Source organism: Perissodus microlepis, chromosome 17, assembly GCF_051167445.1.
Source record: "Perissodus microlepis isolate ML-2025 ecotype Zambia chromosome 17, ASM5116744v1, whole genome shotgun sequence".
NCBI lineage: Eukaryota > Metazoa > Chordata > Actinopteri > Cichliformes > Cichlidae > Perissodus > Perissodus microlepis.
In genome coordinates, this window is record NC_140477.1 from 36,314,025 (window position 1) to 36,338,102 (window position 24,078).

General features: G+C 40.9%; 1 protein-coding gene across 2 annotated transcripts in view; it reads right to left on the reverse strand.

Annotated features, from left to right (window-relative positions):
• scube1 (signal peptide, CUB domain, EGF-like 1) overlaps positions 1–24,078 on the reverse strand; it is a 120,735-nt gene that overhangs the window by 60,805 nt on the left and 35,852 nt on the right. The gene's annotated exons all lie outside the window — the stretch shown is intronic.

Consider the following 24,078-nt stretch of genomic DNA (forward strand, 5'->3'; position numbering starts at 1 on the left):
CTTATTATTCCAGATGGGTATCTGTTGACTGGTAGGGTGTATGTTCATCTTCACTGAGTCCCACGGAGTTCCTGATGAATGCTATTAGTGGACTATTTGTCTTGTACAGTGCCAAGAACTCCAGTATCCATGTTTTCTTGTAGTCAGTTCAAGTGGTGCTCAGATTGGTCTGCCTGGTCTTAGTGTCCTGATGTACCATCAACCAGTTTTTTAAGTTTGTGCTTCGGCTCTCTGGTGTTATTTTCAGTATCTGAACTATGTCCATGGATTGACTCATATACCTGCTTGGCTTGGTTTCTATGATGCCTAAGAAGAGCTTCCATATTGTGGAGAGGCAGGTAATCAGCAGGTAGCTTAATGGTGTTGCACCCTTTGGAGCTTCATGATCAAGATTCTTCTACCCTGTGTGAGCCAGTCTGAATGAGTATCTGGTATAAGCTGCCTCCTTATTTGTGCTGCCAGGCAATTATGGAGTGTTGTTTAGCTTCTTCAGCCAGTAGGCATGGATCATGTCAGGTCCTGGTGCACTCCAGATCTTCATTGCAGAGACGTGTTGTTGGATGTCTGCTCTTAGGTCCACCAGCCATTGATGTGACAACTCTTTCCCTCAGATGTTCTTCCAGCTCTGGGCCTGCCCTTGTGTGATCCTTCCTTTGTAGCTGAGAGTACACCCTGAATGGATCTTTGGAGATCAAAGCTCCTCGGGGTGGCTGTAGCTCAATTGGTAGAGCAGGTCAGCTAGTAATTGGAAGGGTTGTGGTTTGATCCCTGTCTCCTCCAGTCTGCACGCCACATGTCTTTGGACTTTGGGGCGATGGTGGCTCAAGAGTTGTGTGTTCGTCTTGTATTCGGAAGGTTGGCGGTTCGAGCCCCGGCTCGGACAGTCTCGGTCGTTGTGTCCTTGGGCACGACACTTCACAGAGGGTCCGATGGTGCGATATGACAGCCTCGCTTCTGGCAGTCTGCCCCAGGGCAGCTGTGGCTACAACTGTAGCTGCCTCCACCAATGTGAGAGTGAATAAATAATGGAATTGTAAAGCGGTTTGAGGGGTCCTGAAAAGCGCTATATAAATGCAATCCATTATTATTATAAGATACTAACCCCAAGTTGCTCTCTGATGCATCCATCAGAATATATATGTGTGTGAATGTTAGAATAGATAGAAAGCACATTTTTGTTCTCTAGCATATCTCTTCAGCTTGTGGCCATAGCTGGACCCTTTGTTTGGCAGTTTCAGTTATCTGTATCTTTTTGCATGTCTTTTTCATCCAGGACCTTCTGCATGATGCCCTTCTGCACCTCAGTTAACCAAATAATCTCCTTCCCTGATTTTGACTTCCAACCTTCTTCTCCATTGGGCGCCTCCTGCATCCTTAAACTTAAACCCAAGTGCTCCTAGGATTACTCGGTAGTGGTGTATATGAGCCATATGGTTTCAGTGTTACATCGTCTATTTCAGTACCACTGCTCTCTTCTATCAGGGCTGGATCATTATTTCTATACTTTGTCCAATGCGCTCTAGCCCCAAGATCTCCAGCTTTCATAGTAGCTTTCGGCCATTGAAGTTACTGCACTGAGCAACTAGGTGCTTCTTGGTCATTGCTGATGTTGGCTTTCTACTCATCAAATCAAATCAAATCAAATCCCTTTTATCGTCACATCACATGTGCAGGTACACGGGTACAGTACATATGAGTGAAATTCTTGTGTGTGAGCTCCACAAGCAACAGAGGTGTGCAAAAATACAATAACATAAGAACAAGCAAAATATAGGAATGGCTAAATCTGAGAGTTATATGAATAATATACGTACAATATAAGAGTGTATGCGCATTACTGAATGTGTATACTAAATATGTATATCTACGTGTGTGTGTGTGTGTGTGTGTGTATACATATTTTAAAAATTAAAAAGAATAAACAATAAAATAAAATATACAGAGGTTGGCAGTTGGAAATGTGCAAACCAAGTGGCATTTATATACAGCATGGAGTGCATAATGTTGAAGTTCTGGTAAGTGAAGGTGAGGTGTCTGTGAAGTGTTCAGCAGCCTGATGGCCTGGTGGAAAAAGCTGTCTCTCAGTCTGCTGGTTCAGGACCGGATGCTGCAGAACCTCCTGATGGAAGTAGTCTGAACAGTTTATGGCTGGGGTGACTGGAGTCCTTGATGATCCTTCCCACTTTCCTCCGGCACCGCTTCCTGTATATGTCCTGGAGGGAGGGAAGCTCACCTCCAATTATCCGTTCAGAGCACCGCACCACTCTCTGGAGAGCTTTGTGGTTGTAAGCGGTGCTGTTGCTATACCAGGTGGTGATGCATCCAGTGAGGATGCTCTCAATGGCACATCCATAGTTCCCAAATGCATTGCACATAGACCCTCTCACTGGGTTAGCTGGTCCAGTATCATTGCATTACTTATTATCAGTCCTCGCCCATATATGCCTTGTTCCTTCCTCCTGACTCAACCTCTGTATACTTTAATGAGTAAAACTGCTATGCTGGCTGTGGGTTATAAGAGAGTAATTCATGTTTTGTTTAGGCAGAGAAACATTAAATAGTCGGGGAGGTTTGGTGGCTAACATTAACCCTGAGCCTGAAATTTTGTCATGCTTCCTGTACATCCCACAAAACTGGTGAACATAACAGGGATTTCAGCCATAAGCTTTTAGCTTCTGCTAAGCTTATAAATGATAAAAATTCTGTTCACTTCATTGAGCTGGCAATATTGTGTCACTGTTTTTTTAAGAACTGTGGACATCTACATGTCTAGTATCATGTAATCGTATACATTACTGCACACGTGCAAAGTACCATCAAAAGTGAATGCCTAACCCTCTGACACTAAACACATTTTGAACCTCAAATATGGCTTCAAACTCGTGGGGACGGGCATTTTGTCCCCATTAGTGACTGTTGGTCCCCACAATTATAGTAGCTTGCCAATCCTCACAAAGACACACACACACACACACACACAAGTTTCCAGTTCAGTAGTCAGAAAACCACCCATAAAAGAAATCAACAGAAACAACCTCCACTTTAAAGAAGCTTTGAAATCTGGGATATCAAACAGGAACAGTTTAAACAGTTTATATTGTTACAGTTTCCTCTTCAAAGAAAACCCAGTTGCAGACTAGCTAACAGAGCAGCTTGCCATCTGCAGTGCCATGGGTACAGTTAAAGTCTATTTAGTGGTTTCAGTCGAGGAAAAAAAAAACCTCTATGCAAAACATCCTTTTAATTTTTCAAAGACATCAAACTTTGCTTTTGCTAACCCAGAAAATTATAAAACTAACCCTAACCAAGGGAATTCAGCAACTGGTTCCAAAAAGTGGAACTTTTCTCATTTTCTGACTTGGAGAAATAGGATGTGAAGAAATCGTCTTTACAAACTGGAGCAAAGAGGCTCTCCACCAGAAAAGAAAAAAAGCAGCCCCTCTTAACCATCGCCCCCCTCCCTCCACTTTTCCATCCATCTCTTGTAAATGCCATTTTAATTGAAATCTGTCAGCCGCTGGCTGTGTGTCTCTCACTGCTCTGCTCAAACCACAGTGCTATAGGTGCTAAGCCATGAATTTCAATGAGAGCTTTTCTTCAACTCGCTGCATTGAACTCCTTTAAATAAGGACTGTGCCTTTTTAATAACCCTCCCCAATCTCCTGGTTAAACACAAGAGGAAACAAGCACCATTCCCACCCACACACACACCCACACACACACACACACACACACACACACAGAGTTTATTTTGCTTTCTTTCCTTCATCTGGCTCTAACCTAAGACATATCGGCATATCAGGAATGCAGATTTAAATACTAACTTTGGTTTTGAGTTATGAGCATAATTACTTCAACAAGCATAACACCAAGCTATGATGCTGTATTATTATTATTATTATTACATTGTGGACAATGAAGTAAAACTTGGACAGCAGCTGAATCAGTTCACTAAGATAAAGTGCAGATAAATTGTTCTGAAATGTGGAATGGAAATATTGTTTTTATCTTCCACATAAATGAAGCCAAAAAGAAAAGCAACACACCCAGACAAATAATACAGAGAGGCAGCAAATAACAAAAGGGAAATGTGGTCTTTGTTTACAGAAATGCAACCACTATGACACGTGCTATTAAAAGTCTTTAAAGACTTTAAAGCTGCCAAGAAAAAGGATTTAAAAATTGTTAATTTTTAAATAAACATTTGTTGTTGAAACAGTGTTTAAAGGCATTTAATTGTAACATTGTTGTTCTCTATCAGTACAGGAGCTCGAGCATTCAAGATGAAGGTCTCCTTCATCCAACACGTGTTTATATTTACTGTTTTGTTCATTTATTTTGAACAATTTTTCTACAAATCTAAAACATTACATTTCATAACATCAGTCACAAACAGGATCCTGCATCAAAAACCACCTTGGCTTTGGTCACTAGCAGATTACCATGGTCGCCTGTAGTTTGCATGGAAAATGTTAACACTCACTAACTAACCACCACGTGGTTGTGAAACCGTAACATTCACCTTCAAAGTAAAAGTTATCCCTTACAGTTTTACTACAGCTTAGCAAGTAATTGTGTTTGCAAACTAGTCTGCATCTTCACTGCACACTACGGGCAGCTGCAACAGTCTGCTAGCAACCAAAGCAATCGCAATTGTTTTTTCTGTGCAGCACCATATAGCTAATCGTCATCAGTTTAACTTAGCAACAACACGCAACCACTCACCAACTGCTAAAGCCACAGTCATGCAGCCCTGGTGAACAGACCGGGCCTGCATGACTGTGGCTTTAGCAGTCAGTTTCACAGCCACTAACACTCCCAGCCAGTCTGGGCATACTAATGTTTTTGCTAACTGGTTACCAGGTAATTGCCAACCCGTCTCTATGGCTGTGGGACAGAGTCCTTGCTAATTATTCTTTCCATTACACTCCATTCCATCCACACAGTGTATCAAGTTAAACAAACTCAGCTTTGAGTCACATGACTGGGGCAACATGTCACATGTCTGTGAGTAGCCCTTCACAGACATTGCATCTTAGCATATCTTAGTCCAGACCACCATATAAATCTAATGAAGCAGTTTTTGTAATTACAAAAACAAAAGTAAAAAGGATGTAGAACTGTCACTATTATCGGTTGGTGTATAATTTTGCTGCTGCTGGATCCAGGTCCTGATGCCAAGGGACACGTGGTGTAAAGAAACTTGCAGGGATTTAAACAGCAGAATGTCTGAGTTGAGAAAGTGGCAACCAAGCCTGCTACAAGGTGTTGGGCAACAACTTAATCACTTTCTGTGAGGGCAAGTCTATTCTTTATACAGGACACACCTACACCCATGGGCAGCCACACTACAGATATCCTGCTTGTTGGCTGGTTGCAGACTTTTGCATATCGGATAACATTGTTTCCAAATGAATATAAAAGTCACATTTAAAATTGGTCTGCTGCTTTTTATGATATGCCCACTGAAGAAGCCTGACATGATCAATAATCTATTTGGCAATAAGGTGAAAGAGCCATGAAACACATAATGTCAGCTGAGTAACGGATGGATCAACAGAACTATTGTTTGCATTTCATTTCTCCTTCCTATCCATCCGTCACCTGCAGTGTCTTTACTTCAAAACTAACACTCTGATTCAAAACTATAAATAAGTGATTAAAAAAAACACCCCATTATTACATGAGAGGTGTTTGGATTCAAGAGTCATTCACCAAAAATCACAGCACATGAGCAGCTACTGGATTCAAAGCAGATAATATACAAAATGGACAAAGTGATTACACTCTGTAAGCGCCTAAACTACATGTCAGTGCTGCAAAATAACCCAACTTTGACAACAGACTAAAAGCACCTGAACGTTCACTGTGATTAATCACCTGTCTGAAGCAACTTACAAGTCCCTGCAAGTTGTCTTTCACAATGTACTGAAGTGAACTGGACTGCCTTGAGCTTTAACTATATCTAAAAACTGATGGAGTTCTTTGAAAAATGGTCAGCAGTTATGTTAAGTACACTTAATGTGTAGTTAATGAGGTACAACCTGCAAACCACAAGCCTGCTCCTTAAACACACAAGCAGTGCGGGTGCTCGTGCCCTCGGAGCTACAGCTATGGTGTCAAAGCAGCAATGCTTACATGGAAGCCAGAAACAAAAGCAAGGCAGAGTTTAGTGTGTAATGTTAACAGTCCAGCTGCTAATGTTATAGAGAGACAAATGTCCAGGGAACTGTTTGATTCACATAGTCACTGTTAACTGAAACAGTTTAACCACAAAACCAAAGCAAGTAACTGATGAGAGTCGAAGACGTTTACTTCATGTGCAGATATATATATATGTGTGTGTGTGTGTGTGTGTGTGTGTGTGTGCATGTGTCTCATTTCCCATAAAGTCGTCTCCCCGTGTTTCCTGTGTTTGCTACTGTGCAGTGGCTGCTCACCAGCTCACCTCCACGCCCTCGTATTAAACATTTCCACCTACCAAAGACAAACTCTGAACTAAAAATACAGCCAGAACAGGGAGAAAAAATGGGAATTCGACCTTCCGCTCTCATGTAAATAAGTTATATTTACCCCTGAGAGAAAGACAAACAGAGGGATTACTCAGTTATTAGAATTTGCGTTAGGTTAAAAAGGTTAAAAATCACAAGCTGGAATAATATTTAAACAAAGTATTTATAAAATGAAAGAAGAGGGTTTTGGGAGGAAAGCATTAGTCACTCATGCATTGAGTGTGTGTGCATATGAATGTATCTGATCAGCCCATAGTGTATAGTTCACTCCTGAGACACACAAAAGCAGCTTTTACGTGTTAAAACAGAATTGAGACACATGCCTGGCAACATTTAACATACTCAGAAACTCACAGCATCCAAAGCCAGATGCAAACATCAAGCTTTTCTTTTACCTGCACTGACCAGGAAAATGAATACAAAGGATAAACATAGACCATTTTAGGTCTGGTTCTTTAATGTGGGGTATGAAAAGACACGGGTGCTGCAGTTTGGCTCGTCGCGCAGGGAAAACACACAAAACAAGATGGTTCAGCTTTATCAAATATGCCAATAAACCGTGACAAGGAGCAAGCATTCATACACTCAGCCTTATCTTTATGGACAGCAGAGAAATGCATGAAATCCTTTCATAGCTGCAGAGTTTGCAACATTTCTGGTAGTACTCTAGGTAGGTAGTAAGAAACTTCAAATATTTTCAAGTGTGGAAAGTAACAAAGTAGAAATACTTTGTTACTGTACTTCAGCAAAAATTTGAGGTACCTGTACTGATTTTGAATATTCATTTTTCTGACAACTTTTTACCTTTTTACAGGCATGGGCTGCATCTTGTTGTATTCAGTGGCGTAAATCCACAAAGAGCAGTAAACCTCAAAGCAACAGCAGCACATGTTGGGATCCTTTTACCCACTCAGACTATCTCAGGAGTCCCACTGACGGCACTCATTCTTCTGTTAGGTTTGGAGGGGAAGTAAAAAAATATTATATGTTCATATATGTTATTATATTATTATTAGATTAATATAGCATGAGGTTCAGTTGGCTTTGCATACATCGTTCCTTTTTTGAATACATTTCAGAGGCTGTACTTTTTCACTTTTACTTGAGGAAAGAAGTTGAATTAGTAATTCAGCCTCAGGGTCTGTACTTGAATGTGTGTACTGTTGCCACCTCTGATAATCGACACTGCAGTCAGTCTGAGCTCATTGTTGATGCTTGTAGGCGTGATAAAGCATTATAAAGCTTGTATACAGAGGTGAAAGTGTACAAGTGGTACTTAAGAGCATTATCAACTATACAAAATACAATACAAAATAAATGCTGCCCTCAACAGCAAGCCTGACCCATAGTCCATTATTGTACTTTAGACTGCTGGAAAGTATCCAGCAGCCTATTCTCACACTTTTCATAACATAAAAATAATTATTCAGTGTGCTTTTAGGAACATTTCACAAGGACACTGAATGTAAGCTTAAATATCCAGTTTATCAATCTGCCCTTTTTTCACTCTCAGTTGAGTCGGTCATTGATTCTATTTTAGGGGCTTTTGCATCAACACATTAAACACTATAAAAACAAGTATCAGGTTCCTAATTGTGAAACTAACAATCATTTACAGTGAAGCTGTCGATATGAACCTTAATGGCATTATTTCTAGCTTTCGGTTAGCTTAGCTTTCAATTGATGATATGATGATAACAGCCAGGTACACAGAGTTCCCTGTACTTAAGGTTCCCACGTGGCCCAAGCCTGTCATTTAAAAGCTCTCTGTACCTCCAATTTCCTGCTATGGTTTGTTTAAACTGAGAATTCCTCTGTCATGAAGAGGATGTGTATGTGTGCGAGTCACTGTGTGTGTGTGTGTGTGTGTGTGTGTGTGTGTGTGTGTGTGTGTGTGTGACTGTTGTGCAACAACCTTAGCCTCAGTCTGCTTCCTCTCCTCGCACAGCTCCAAATAAACAGCACTGCTCCAATCCACTATGTTTTTCTCACTGTTTATTTTTCTCTTTTTCTACCCAAACATACACACCTCCCCCACTCCCTGCTCCCACTGCTCTCTTTCCTTCTCTCTCTTGACACGGTACAATATGTGCATATATATATATATATATATATATATATATATATATATATATATATATATATATATATATATATATATATATATATTGTGTGGATTATCTCATTATTTCAAATAATTCCTTAACTCAATTAGTTAGTTATGCTGCTATAGGCTCGGGGTGCTTGAGGACTTCATGTCCTAACTCCATGTATTTGTATCCTGGGCTTAAAGCAGGATCTACAGGTGGGGGGACGCTAAGTTCCAGTGGAGCAATGCACCACGAGAAATGACTCACTTACAAAAAAGTCACATAAGAATTTCTACTGTGAGCTTCAGTTTATTTGTTTTCATGGTGGACAGACTGTGGTCCACTGACCTGTGCTGCTACTGGCTCTGAGGTTTACTGCTCTTTGTTGATGTAGCCAGCTATATTCTACAATATATAAGCACATGTTACATAGATATTATGGCTACTTTCAAACCCATATGAATTCAAATAGATGAGTCCAACCAAAGTCCTTCTAGAATCATCTCGTCTGACTCATCAGTCCCATTGGACCAGTAATTTTGAACCATTATCTGAATGAACTTTTTTTTCAGACAAATCTCTTAGATGTTTGACACCAACATAATTATTACACAACTTACAATCCAAAAGTCTTTGGGTGCCATCTGCTATCAGGTCCTAATGACTGTAGACACCCCAACCTGCACCCATCCAGAATCATCACTTGTCACAATCACCTGTCCTCCTCGTCATACATTGTTTCTAAAATGCAGCCTGTCCATCTTTAGCTGGAAAGACAGATTATGTACCAAACCACACAGAAACATTTTGTTTGTCTTTGTTGAGCTGTTTAAAATCCTGCATTTGAAAAAGTTACTTGTGCCTAAAAGTGTGAATTGATGACAGGAATAAGAAGGAAAAAATCATTTTAATAATCATTTTATTTACTGATTAACCAAAGATATCTAACATTTGCCTATTTTGTCCTTTTTGTTTTTCATGGTCTCTCTATGCTCTTTCGCATTAACCCCGTCCTTGCTTGGTTCTGCCGAAGATCTTGTCCTGTTAAAGGGGAGTTTTCCTCTCCACCATTGCCAAGTGCTTGCTCTGACTGGCAAAGGGCTATCCTTTTTGCCATCTGGTTATTGATGTAACCACAGTACAGAAACGTCAGCTTACACTCAAAATGCTAAAAATACTGCTGGCGGCCAGAAGCAGGTACACCTGTGTGACATCTGACTTGAGTTATTCCATTCACAAGATTTTCTGAAAACTTGAACTATGACCTCTAACCTTAAGTTCAAGATCACTGAAATTCGAAGTTGCCTGAGATTTTGAGTAGATGCCTTTGCTATCGATTTCCTTCTATGAGGCTTTGTTCTCGAGTTATCACATTCACAATCTTGGCTGCTCACCTGCAGGGTGATGACAACACCCCATCAGCCTTTCACATGTGGGAGGTAAAAAGCATCAGCAAACAAAGGACACTGCAGTAAATGCAAACCATTAATCTAACATGATACTGTAAATTTAGTTGCATTACACTTACAAACATGTCCTTGCTTCCTTTACAAAGGTGGGCTTTGTAGTCATACGTAAATACTAAGAGAATGATCACACGTCTGTTGTCATTAGGACAGGAAGTTGTGTTGGTGTGTGAGACTGTACCCTATAGGGTTTATATTGTTAACTCATAATTAGGAGACAGTGCATTTCAGGCCATTTTACAGAGAAACAAGAAAGTAATACAACGAGAAGTATAAAAAATTACTTTCCCCTCGGAGTAATTAAGTAACATCCTCCTTTCTTATTAAGAAGAGTTGTGTGTAATATGTGTAAAACATTTTTTGAGTAACAACCCCAACACTGATCAAAACAAAGAGGGGAAATGCCTCCAACACACAAACACTTGACCACACATCATACAATTAATTTGCATTAATATGATGTGTTTGATATTCTGCTTAGAGACCAAATGGAACTGATAAGTGACTCGATAATGGAATCAGAATTGCTTAATTCATATCAATTCCCATTCCTAGTGTCCATACCTAAAACACTAAAAGAAAGATCCTCATCATCTTTATTAGGGATTTGTGTTGATGTGTGAGACTGTAGGTTTATATTGTTAACTGGTAATTAGGTGACACTGCATTTCAGATCACTTTACAGAGTAATGAGAAAGTAATCTAACGAGTAATGTAGCAGATTACTTCTAAGAAATGTAATGGGTAATACATTACCAACAATCCCAACACTTGTTGATAGAGAAGACATTGTGGGGTTAACCTAGTACGCAATGACCAGTGTCTACCAAAGAAGAGACCTGTAGGAAAACACAGAGTCCATGCACTGAGGCATCAAAGGTGTTTAGGGTAACCACAAACTAACCACAAACTAACCACAAACTAACCACAAACTAACAATATTAAGCAGGTGGATTTAACATGGTTGCAGATCGGCGGTGCTTTGCGCACTCAGCTGTACTTATACCACTGTTACTGAATTTCCCAGAGGAAACCACCCGAGGGATTAAGAAAGTTCTATCTAATCTCATCTCATCTGAAGTTCATAAGATTGCAGGGGTTTCCAAAACTGGTCTCTGCTGGTTCAGTCTGTAAAACACACAGGACAGCTCCCGCACAACTGTGAGGCTGAAAACTGGCTTCATGTTTTTTTCAAACTGAATGGAAACACTCAGACGCAGAATCGTTAAAATGTATCTTGATAACTAACAATCAGCATCGTGATTCTTTCTTTCTAGCAGCGTATTTTTCTTACCCAATATTAAAAATCCTCAAGTCCTTGGGTTCCACAGTTCACAGAGATTCAGCCGACCATGGCGTCCGCATGAAATGGTGTTTAAAATTCCCAACCTACTGCCAAGTCCAACTTTGCCAGGAATTTTGGTGTTGAGCTCCGAGAAGAATTTACAAGCATATTGTTTTCACTGTGTTTGGCTGAGGCCACATTGTCCAAAAGGCACAATAAATAAATCAGACAAAGAGAAGACCTCAGTCAGCTCACAAGCATCAATTTATTCTGTAATGCTACACTGCAACTAATCAACCTCTGCACTGCTGCTGCAAATCATAAAAAGTCAGGGTCACAGACAGTAACATGAGACTTTCGCTGGTTTAATTAAATGATGGCTAAATAACTGATGGCACAAACTTTAGCCTGAAGTCAGCAGGTAACCCAAAGCCCCAGTTGACAATCCAGATCTCCCATTTTCGAAATCCCCAAAATGGAAAATAGCCTCTCTGTTCAACACGCATGTCACCGTTGGGCCTTTGAGCCATACCTGACTCATGCTGTCATAGCTCTCTCACGTCATGACAGATCGGGAACATTTGCTGGGAGGGCTACTTCCCAAATCAAAATTGGGAGTTCGCAGGCCAGAGTTTGGTTCTCGTCTGGATGTGCTTCAGACAGAGCTATGAAGCACAACAGAGTGGAAAACACACCATAATGGAACAAACAATTGTTGCTAGGCTTTATTATCCCCCAGCCGAGTGTCAGGAAGAAAGAAATGAGCCGCGAGCTGACACTTACCATATGCAAAGCAACAACCTAACACACAGCGTCTCTCCTTCTCTCACACAGACTCCTCTGCTTTTACAAACACCAAACAGTTGTATGTCTAATCGTTTGTCTCTAGAGTCTGTTAGAAATGATTCAAACTTTTAATACCTACAGTATGTTCGAATCTCTGCAGTAAAACGTTGTGTTCAGCAGCATCAAATGCTGCACGGAGGTCTGAGATGAGTCCACTGTCAGAGACCATAAGAAGGTCATGCTAACCTCCAATAGTGCTGTTTCTGCACTGTGATCAACTCCTTACTCCTTCAAGACTTTGTGAAATAAATGGAAGGTTGGAGACTCTCACTCTGTCTAGATCTTTGTTTAATTAATAATCTGGTGTGAAAAATTGCTGCTCATACTCACGCTGGTCATACAGTATAGATCGTTGTGAGGGTGAACTGCAGGAACTGTTCTTTTCTACTGGTCTTCACAAATCTTTAAACAAATCACAAACCCATATAATATGTTTCCACATGCTCTACTAAATACATTTTGATGCAGATAATCTGACTCAGCATTTACCGTCAGGTGAACTACGAATGATCACCAACATAATATCCTGAAAATACCAGAGCTTAAAGAATTTCTATATTGCACCACATAAAGTTACATTTCTATCGTTCTAGTTACAGAGTACAGTTTTTTGGGGGCTCAGTTGCTTTTAAATAGTTTTACCTACTTTAGAAATAGTTAATTTTCTGCAAACTAGTAGTTGGAGACGCTCCAAAGAGTCACCACATAGCTAAGAGGCTATTAGATGACTAACGGGAAAGGAAAAGAAGGAAAAGGAAAGTTCTGCTCCATGAATCTGTTTTCATTTGAGGACTTTTGCCAATCACTGATTTATAAAATATTATTTTACAAATACTATATAATTTAGTTATTAGTTATTCAACTGAAACCATGTGAGAAGCTTAGAAGAAGAATGTCTCTTTGGTGGAACTGTTGGACATCTTAAGTGGGACAAATGGCCCAAGCGGGACACTGTCTTTTATGTACATGCGATTTTTTTTAAATGCAGAATTCTTCATTAATTCTCTGAGGGGCCGATGGCGCGATATGGCAGCCTCGCTTCTGTCAGTCTGCCCCAGGGCAGCTGTGGCTACAACTGTAGCTGCCTCCACCAGTGTGTGAATGCGAGAGTGAATGAATAGTGGAATTGTAAAGCGCTTTGAGGGGTCCCGAAAAGCGCTATATAAATGCAATCCATTATTATTATTATTATTGAAATAAATGCTGTTCAGCATCTTCTGACATATAGTGAAGCAGAAAACTAAATCTGGGTCATCACAGCATCAGTATGAGATATAAAAAGCTGCGTTCTTTGTGTAATCTGCAGAACTTGTACAGATTATATAAAGAACAGGAAGAAGGAGAAGATACAGGATTAGGGAAGGTGGGCTTGGAAATGTGCAGGGAGATTCCTGTGGGATATTGGGATGCTGCTGCTATTCCTGTCCAGTGAGAGGTTCAGGAGACAAGCTCTTGATTGAGGAGCTCTGGATGGGGCGGTGCAGTGGCGGTTAAAGGCTTGAGACAGCCAGCAAGAGCAGGGCAGCAGAAATATACCACAAGCATCTTCACTGGTTGTTTACCATGAAGATCCCCCTGACAGCAGCAGGGATTACACAATCTACAAAGTACACAGCACAGAGGACGGGGTGGACAGACAGGAAGACCAGAAGTACTCTGGGACCGACTGAGAAGGTGCTGTTTCTCTATTAGGGTGGATTCCTAAAAGCATCGATGACAAACAAATTTAGTGTTAACATAAATGTATGGATTAAATGAAATGGATCATTTAGTTTTTCAAATACATAATAATCTGCGCTGTGGATAGTTGACCAAACTTAGTCGGCTACATTACACAGAAATGAAGAAGAGGAAGTGTCCCTAGCTGTCACCTGAATCTGTTTCCCCTTTTGTAAGATGTGGAGAGAGTAAGAAAGACAGACGTTAGCATACATTTTATGGTGTTTCCAGTGAGCAAACACACATCTATTTGTGGATCTCTCTCCGAACATCTCAACAGAGAATCCTCTAACATCATGATACTAGCTCCTACATGCCTTCACCCTGACCACACCAACACTGTGACCACTCAGGCTAGAGAGGGACAGCACAGAGAGGCCAGTCTATCTCTGCCTTTTCCTTTTACCTCACTTTTCTCTCCTCTAACTCACCCTTCAGCACTTTGCCCCAGTGTCCCCTTTATGTGTCACTGAATAGAAGACAGATGACTGTCTTCTCATGTGTCTTTGAACCTGATTGCAACACTGTGCTCATTCATAGGCCCATTTATTGCATTTATAGAGCGAGAAGAGAAAGCAACCCCTGTCCGTGTCAGGATCACTGGTCCTTCAGTGGTCCTTGCCACCACACATTGAGTGGATATATTAAATGTGACAGATTGAATGGGTTACAACAGCAGGATAGAAGTTTCAAAGGATTTAAAGAACTGCAGCTGGCATCAAATGTCACGCGATCCATATCTCGCCTAAGTGTGAAAGTCAGAATGTCAGTGCTCTCACTATGGGCGCTTACATAGTGATTTATAATCTACAACGTCTAAAATAACTTTACATTACGTTACTTTAACTTACTTTAGTTACAATAGAAAAAAAACTGGTGCGAATGGTTATCTGTGTCTATGTGTTAGCCCTGCGACGGATTGGCCACCTGTCCATGCTGTACCCTGCCTCTCGCCCTACGACATCTGGGATAGGCTCCAGTCCATCTGCGACCCTGAACAGGATAAGCGGAAGAGAATGGATGGATGGATGGATGGATGGATGGATGGATGGATGGATGGATGGATGGATGGACAACAGAAAATGGTAGGGATGTAAACAGGCATGGGTAAAAGTGGGGAAGAACAATCTGGAACAGCATACTAGTGCCTTAAAAATGTGAAATAGGTTACTGCATATTATTGCTGACTGAGTTCATGTTTCGTGTCCTGCAGCCTGGCCTTGCTTTCAGCTCACATGCATGAAGATATTTGATCAGTATTATAATGACCTCTCACAAGACTTCCTCTTTTCTGTCTTATCTCTGTGACGTGTTCACAGTGAGGATGTAAATAATTAATTCAGAATATTTACTATTTAAAAAGTAATTTCAAATGTACAAATATAACTGTAATAGCAGCAAACATCAGGATAGCATCTTGCTAAATGACTGATATTTGTTGCACTTACAGCCTGAGGGATTGGTGTTCTCTGGGATGTTAACCATTGCACTTTACCAAAGACAATATGACTAATGCTGTGCGATGCTACAAACTTTGGTATCAATCCAACACCAAGTAAATACAGGGCCAGTACTACAGATTCTACTAAATCATTGTGCTTGTTACTTTTCACAATAAGTTTACAATATTTAACACAACAAAATGCACCTTTCAGTTTTTCACGTATTTTTAAACTAGTTTTTTTGTTTTGTTTTGTTTTGGGGTCTCTTGTCCTGCAAACAGGAGGAGCAGAAAGAGAGAATGTGCCACAGATACAAACCTCACTTTTCATTAAGCAACTAATTGTTGGGGCTTTCTCTTATAGTCACTTTGAGGCAATTGTTGCTGTGATTTTGTGCCTTTAATCCATAAAATCTTTCCTTATAATCTGCAGCAGTGATAGGAATTATACAAATGCGGTTTCCATGTATAGATTGGTCAGGGGCAGGAGACCACACAGTCTCTTGTCCCTGCCCAATCTTGTAGCAAGCAGGGGGAGGAAGAAGGATAAAGTGAGAATGTGCTACCACCTTAAGCCATTATTGGTTACATTTGGACAAGAACCATGTAAACTGAACACTGTAAAATTTAACTAACTGAAAAAATAAAGCAAGTCAAACATGCGAACACAAACCAAATTCATTTTCTTTTTTATATGGCTCAGCATTAACTTATTTTCGCTTGTTAAATGGTAAAATGGTAAATGGCCTGTATCTGTATAGCGCTTTACTAGTCCCTAAGGACCCCAAAGCGCTTTACATGTCCAGTCATCCACCCATTCACACACACTTTCACACACTGGTGATGGCAGCTACATTGTAGCCACAGCCACCCTGGGGCGCACTGACAGAGGCGAGGCTGCCGGACACTGGCGCCACCAGGCCCTCTGACCACCACCAGTAGGCAACGGGTGAAGTGTCTTGCCCAAGGACACAACGACCAAGACTGTCCAAGCCGGGGCTCGAACCGGCAACCTTCCGATTACAAGGCGAACGCCCAACTCTTGAGCCACGATCGCCCGCGATTGTTAGCCAAAAGTGACTCATAAAGGAGCTCTGTGAGTGCCTACATTGTAGTGAATTGTTGTTACAGTCTACTTACAGAACTTCAAGTTCACTAAAGTCCTTTAGGCATCAAATCATTCTGGAAGCTTGCTTAGTTTATTTGAGGAAAAACTATGAAAGAGCTTCAGAAAGCCTGATGAAGTATTGCCCATCCATCCATTTTCTTTAACTTATAGTAGCTGTCATAGCGTGAGAGGCAGGTGCACCCTAGACAGGTCGTCAATCTGATTGCTCAGACCATTTTAAAAATGATAAGGAAGTCTGACTCCTTGGAAGGAAAACGTAAAGAAATGCGACTCAGAAACAGTTGGTTCTGTTCATCTGGACGTAGCGTTTTGTGGGAGAAACGTTTCGTCACTCATGCAGGTGACTTCTTCAGTCTCAGCTGACTGCAGGTTTCAATCTTATAAACAGTACATTTGCATAATGATTGAATCCAGCCCACTGAAGGAACAAAATTTGCTGGGGGGTCAGTTCCTTGATCAGCTTTGACAAATGTCCGGCTGGGATAACCACATTTACTCAGGGCCTTCTTGATGTTCTTCTGCCTCCCTGGCTGCTGTGTCTGTGGGGATGGTGTTCGCTCTGTGTCGTAGCGTCCTGATGACACCCAGTTTGTGCTCCAGTGGATGATGAGAGTCAAACCTTAGATACGGATCCGTATGTGTAGGTTTACGGTACACGTCAGCTTTTAGATGTCCCCCATTACTGATGGAAATCTCACAGTCTAAGAAGGCTAACCTGCCACTTTTCATATCCTCCCTGGTGAATTTGATGTGTCGGTCCACCGAGTTACTGTGATCCGTGAAATGTGGAACGTCCTGAGATTTGATTTTCACCCAGGTGTCATCCACATACCTGAACCAATGACTTGGTGGTGTTCCAGGGTAGGATAGCAAAGCCCTCTTTTCCACTTCTTCCATGTACAAATTGGCCACGATGGGTGAAACTGGGAGCCCATGGCACACCCATGTTTCTGCCTGTAGAACTGACCCTTGTATGTGAAGTAGGTGGAATGAAGACACAGTTCAAACACACTTGGTCGATGCTGAGAGCGGTCCTGTTGCTGAGGTTGGGGTCATCCTGTGATCTCTTACAAACTACCTCCAACGCTTCTGTGACTGGGATGCAAGTGAAGAGAGATGTAACATCGTACGAGACCACGGTTTCATCTGCCTCTTCATGCAGCAGCATTTTGTGTTATAAACAGACACTGTGCAGGTCGCAGCTCAGCAGCTGTCTTGAACACCAAACTGAGTTACTGTTTATGCTCCTAAGTGCAAAGAGCAGCATAGAAGTGGACAAAGATAAGGATATAATAATGCCAGTTGTCTTTAAACAGCTGCAGTACATAGTATAGTACTTTAGCCAATCTACCAAGAGTAGCACAGATTAATTTGTCAGATCTGATAAGGGTATGTCTAATCTACTTAATCATAAGTGCAGTCTGTTATGCATGTAAATGTGCACAATTTCTGCTCTGTGATATTGCAACAAGTGTTTATTGAACTAAAAACAATGGTCTCTTGCACAATCAGCACATAGTAGGCTTTCTAATGTTTGTAAAAAAATACCAAATTAACCTACACAGCCTCATTTGTGTGTGCGCTGCTGACTATGTACACAAATTTAGTCTTCTGTGGTCTTTACATAATTTTTTTTTTGCATGTTTTTTATTTTTGTGATGGACTTAAAAACTGGGGAAGGAAAATCAAAAAAAAATTGCAAAAAGACATCATATTGGACACTCTGTCTCCCATTTCCCTCTAATGCTCCACATTAAATTCTACTCTACATCACAACACGACTACTGAGCACCACAAATATGAATAGCTCAGCTCTAAACATTTGGAATGACGACCTAAAACAATGTGCTAACTGTTATTCACTGATTCTGACTCAAACAGCCAAGTAACAGCAAAGAAACATCAACTATTAAATGGCCGACTTACTAAATATTTATATGATAATACAAAGATTCTCCTTCACAATTTTGTGTTATCAAACAAAATAAAAACTTCCCAAATGTTCACAGCATTTCTTCAGTTAATCCTGACCGAATGTGTCTTAAAGTACAGTACAGTGGACGTGGCTCTCTTTAACTCGCCTTGTGTTTTCCAGGCTTCGTTGAGCGAGCTGAAGAGCTCGTAAGAACAAAACACACAAAAGTTTTAGGACTAAAAAACAAATTTAAGCTGTAACGTTATTGCATCACTGCTGAGAAACAGTTTATTTGAAGAGTTCCAGTCAGGTTTCAGAGCTCATCACAGTGAAGCTAAGAGACAGGTGACACGTGGGTCTCATTAGGATAGAGATTTGTGTTGGTGTGTGGGACGGTGGTAATTACAAGCCAATGCATTTTGGGTCATTTTGTGGAGAAACACAAAAATAATATAGGAATAGTGTAACAAATGGCTTTCTCCTGGGAGCAATTAAGTAAAGTACTGTATTTAAGAGTTCTGTTTAATATGTGTAACATACATTACTGATTTTTTGACTAATGACCCCAACACTTCACAACAAAGACAGGAAAACATCACAAACATTTGACCACACAGTCTGCAGTTAAAGGTCTTTGATATTACATTACATATTATTTTGAGAAAATAATAAGAGAATCGGCTCAATAAGAAATACTGATAATGGCATCAGAGTTGCTAAACTCTTATAAATTCCTGTTCATTATTATCAGACTGTCCTAAAAACTCACTGAAAAGCCTTTGATCCAAAACACCTGAGAGAGAGTACTGACAGGGACATAGCTCTCCTGTACTGGCTTCACTTCACTGGATCCCTGTTAAATTTAAAGTCCTTGTCCTCACACACACAAGGTCTTGAATAATCAGGCACCATGTTTTCTTAAAGACCTCATAGTACCGTATAAGCCCAATAGAGCACTCTGCTCTCAGTCTGATGGTTTACTAGGGCTTCCTGAGATATTTCAAAGTAAAAATGTAGAGTCTTCACCTTTCAGGACACTCTTCTGTGGAACCAGCTCCCAGTTTGAATTCAGGAGATAGACACCCTTTCCTTTTTAGATTAGATTTAAACGTTCCTTTTTGACAAAGCATAGTAGTTTGTATATATAGTGACTGTTTGTTGGGTCAGGTGAACATGAAATCTCTCTTAGTTATACCCCAGAAAGTTGATTCTGTTCATCTGGACTTGGGGAGAAACGTTTCATCACTCATCTACATGACTTCTTCAGGGATCAAGAAACAGACCTACAGGCCACTGTTCACCAGTGCTGCTAGTTTCAGTCATTGTGCAAATGCATTGTTTACAAAGGTTGATTAAACCTGCAGTCAGCTGAGACTGAAGAAGTCAGTTGGATGAATGACGAAACGTTTCTCCCACTGAAAACGCTACGTCCAGATAAAGAGAATCAACTTTTGGGGATTTCCTGGATATTTATATTCCACTTTGCATTTCATTAGTTATTACTGATTTCTGGCTCTCTTCCACAGCATGTCTGTTCTTCTGTCAGGAAGGGCAGTGGCTCTCCCTCCATGAGCCCAGTTCTGCCGGAGGTTATCGTCTTGTGTTTGCTCATATGAGATCATCTGCTTATTGGGTTTATTAGGGTCTCTACCTTAAACTATAAAGCCCTCGAGGCCTTATATTGAATTGTATTAACTCACATTAAGCATCACAATCTAAAGATAAAATGTTTTTCCAGGAACATTTCATGTTTCCCATTTGAGCATCACTATCATTGGCTATACCATCATTCCAATAGCAAAACTGCCATTTTCATTCTGGGATTTTCAGTGAAAAAGTATTTGCCCCTTTCCTTCTGTTAGGATCTGCCCAGCTGACTTTGCAATCCGTTGCAGCGTGAAAGAGAGACGACTGAGAAGTATATTCATGAGAAGTGTATTCAGGCCCACCTCATCTCTAGTGGGCGTAGGGTTGTTCTTTGTGGACAAAAAGGATAGGACTCTCAGGCCATTTATGGACTTCCTTAGATCACTGTAAAAAAAAAAAAGAAAAGAAAGAAAAGAAAAGAAATACCCACTGCCAGTAAACAGCTCTGCTTTCAAGGCTCTCCATCTTTACAAAGTTGACCTCAGTACCATTTAGTCAGAAGGGGACAAGTGGAATTCAACACACCGCTGGACTACTTTGAATACCTGGTGGTGCTTGTTGGGCTAACGAAACACTCCCCCACCATGTTTCATGTCCTAGTAACTGATGTCCTCGGACACTTTCTGAACATCTTTGTATTCAGCATGCTGCAGCAGTTAACTGAGATCCGTCTCTATGTGTTTCACACACCCTCAGTAACTTTTCTAAGTTGAGTTTTCAGAGGACTTGGAGGGGGTCGAGCAACATTTTGTAATATGGACTAACCATAGGAACTTGACTTATGTGCAGAACACCAAAGGCAGAATTCAGGCATGTTGGTCTCTGCTCTTTGGTTGTTTAACTGCTCCGTTTCTTATCATCCAGGGTCAAGGAATATAAAGCCTGATGCCCCTTCCCATGAGTTTTCACCTGATAGAGATGATCTTAAGCCAGAGAGCGTTCTTGCATGCTCATACACAGTGGGGAGGATAATCCTGGGAGTTTAAGCTGGATCCTTGTCACAGGCCTTCTTCCATAGATTCTCCAAATCAGGACATTTCATAGTTCCTTCTCTAAATTATCAAACTCCTGCCACTGAAACGTTTAATCTCCATCTTGAACATGTTTTCAGGCTCAATGGCATTCCTTTGGAGATTGTGTCAGACCGACAACCTGTTTCATATCCCAGTTATGGAAGGTTTTCCATTCACCTCTCGGAGCCAAGGTTAACCTGCGTTCCAGATTTCATCAAAAGACTAACGGACAAACAGAAAGATTAAACCAAGAGTGGAAGGCAGACCTCCGCTGTGTTGGCTCAAGTAATGGACGGATGGATTGAATATGCGCATAAGTCACTTACCTCATCTGCAACAGGTCTCTCTCCATTCAAAGTGCCCCTAGGTTACAAGCCTCGCATGTTTGTGGGCACAGACAAGAGCCCGCCTTCTCCACACAAATGAACAGAAAGGACGCCTCGCTGGCCTCCCTGCGACTCCCAAGGTGAGAGAACGGTGGTTCTCCTGAAATCTCTTTCTAGGACTCTCCGCTGTAAAACTAAAATTTCTCTAGGATACACTGAACTTTTCACATTTAAACAGTTAAACCGTGTTTCTTCCAGTCCACTGCGCTCTCCAACCCACTGCGTACCTCCCGCCAGCTTGTATTCTACTGCAGCCTGCACACAGTGTTTGATGGATTGTGGATGTCTGGCACCGGGAGCATCCGTAGTTGATCGGGAGGAGTATGGTCCTGTTTAAAACTGCAATCCAATCAATTTTACACTCTGCTTATACATGAATACCCTCCAGTGTGGCTGAATTAAAATACTTCTGAAAAGAAGAACGGGGCAAACTTTCTCCACAGCGCTGTGAAGGACTGAATGCAAGATATTGCTAAAGATGCTGCTAAGGGTGGTAAAGCAGTTATTAGGTTTAGGGGGCAAATACTTTTTCACACAGGGCCAGGTAAGCATGGATGGATTTTTCCCTTAAATAAAATAATTATTTAAAAACTGAAAGTTGTGTCTCCTTTGGTTATGTTTGTCTAATATTTAAAATTTCTTAATGATCTGAAACATGTAAGTGTGACAAATAAGCAAAAAACTAAGTAACCAGGTAAAGAGCAAATACGTTTTACAGCAGTGTAGAGTAAAGGCCGTTACAACCTAATCATGCTGTGAAAGCGACACGAAATTCATAATTTTCAGGATCTGAACTTGTCATGTACAAACCGAACATGTTTTTGTGAAAATTATCTCCTCAAAGAAAGCACTGTGAAGAAAATGAAGTCAATATGAAGCCGTAATGAGCTGGTACTGATGTTTCCAAACGAGAAGGAATCCTGAGTTCATCCAAAACTCACAAGAAGGAAGCAACAGGGAGAATTTCAAGGTTTGTTTCGGGAATTGAAGCTGTATCATGGCCACTTTCTTACATATCTTAGGATCTTACTGGGGCTGTTGCAGCTTTTTAGCTACAGAGTTTTGCCTCTGAGGAGGCAGTGAAATCACTTCAGACACAGAGCAGCATCTAGCTACTTGTCTCAGGTAAAATTGTATTATTCTACAATTTGTATATTCAGTACTGGTGTGCACGTTGAGTCATGTGTGCACTTGGTCAGATCTGTTGATTAGGATCAGACTACATGGTCAGTGTCGACGGCTGCTCAGGTGACGCTATTTAGTTGACTCAAAATATTTTTAATGCACACAGATGTCACACATCTGGTGTGTAAATGCCTGAACAATAGGTTTTATGATGTGCAGATGGGTTTCTTTATTCTCAGCATCTAGATCTCCTGCAAGGTGGCATACATTGTCGTGGTTGTATTTGTATTCAGCGTATTCAGTGGTTGTATTTTCCTCATCAACAAAGGCTAGGGTGGCTGTGGGGTCCTGTGACTGTCTTACTGAATTCAAAATGTTCTGTCTACCTTCCTAGGTTGTAGTCAAAATCCTCGGCTGAAACACAAAACTGAGTGATGAAAACAGTCAAGGGGAAATAATTTTAATGGAATGGAATCAGTTTTCAGGCCCCTCCTCTGTAGAACCAGCTTCCAGTTTGGCTTAAGATCAGGCTTCAAACTTTCCTTTTTGCAAAAGCATATAGTTAGGGCTGCATCAGGTGACCCTGAATCCTCCCTTAGTTATGCTGCAATAGGTGTAGGCTGCTGGGGATTCCCATCATGCATTGAGCATTTCCTCTCACCTTTCTCACTGAACATGTATTAACAGACCTCTCTGCACTGAATCATATCTGTTATTAACCTCTGTCTCTCTTCCACAGCATGTCTTTATCCTTTCTTCCTTCTCTCACCCCAACCAATCACAGCAGATGGCCCCGCCCCTCCCTGAGCCTGGTTCTGCCGGAGGTTTCTTCCTGTTAAAAGGGAGTTTTTCCTTCCCACTGTCGCCAAAGTGCTTGCTCATAGGGGGTCATATGATTGTTGGGTTTTTCTCTGTATGTATTATTGTAGGGTCGACCTTACAATATAAAGCGCCTTGAGGCGACTGTTGTTGTGATTTGGTGCTGTATAAATAAAACTGAATTGAATTAAATTGGAGGAACAATTAAACACAGAGCTTGTTTGCCACAGTTTGTCCAATAGCCTGCCTACATCTTCATGCCTATGTGGCAATTCTTCTTCCAGATCCATAAAGTTTTGCATTGGATTTTGACACCTCAAAATTATATTCCCATCTGGACTGACTGGGAAAAGCTTCACATCATGATTATGAGCTATTTTTATCCTCCTTATCAAGACTTGGTTTGGTGCTCATGACATTGGAAAAAAGGTCATCATCATAATTATCTGTGATAGAAAATGTAAATTCTGGAATTTTACAATGAATTTTATTCCACATATTCACATTTATATTAGTTGTCCCACTATCACGAGCACTATCACGTTTAGTGTTTTTCAGACGTTTTGCTCAAACTGCAAATCTATGACATCACTGGTCAGTTACAGTTATTGTCTTAGAACAAATAATTTGATGTTGCTAGTTGAGCCATGTGCTTCAAAAGTCAAGATTCAAAACCAATGAACCA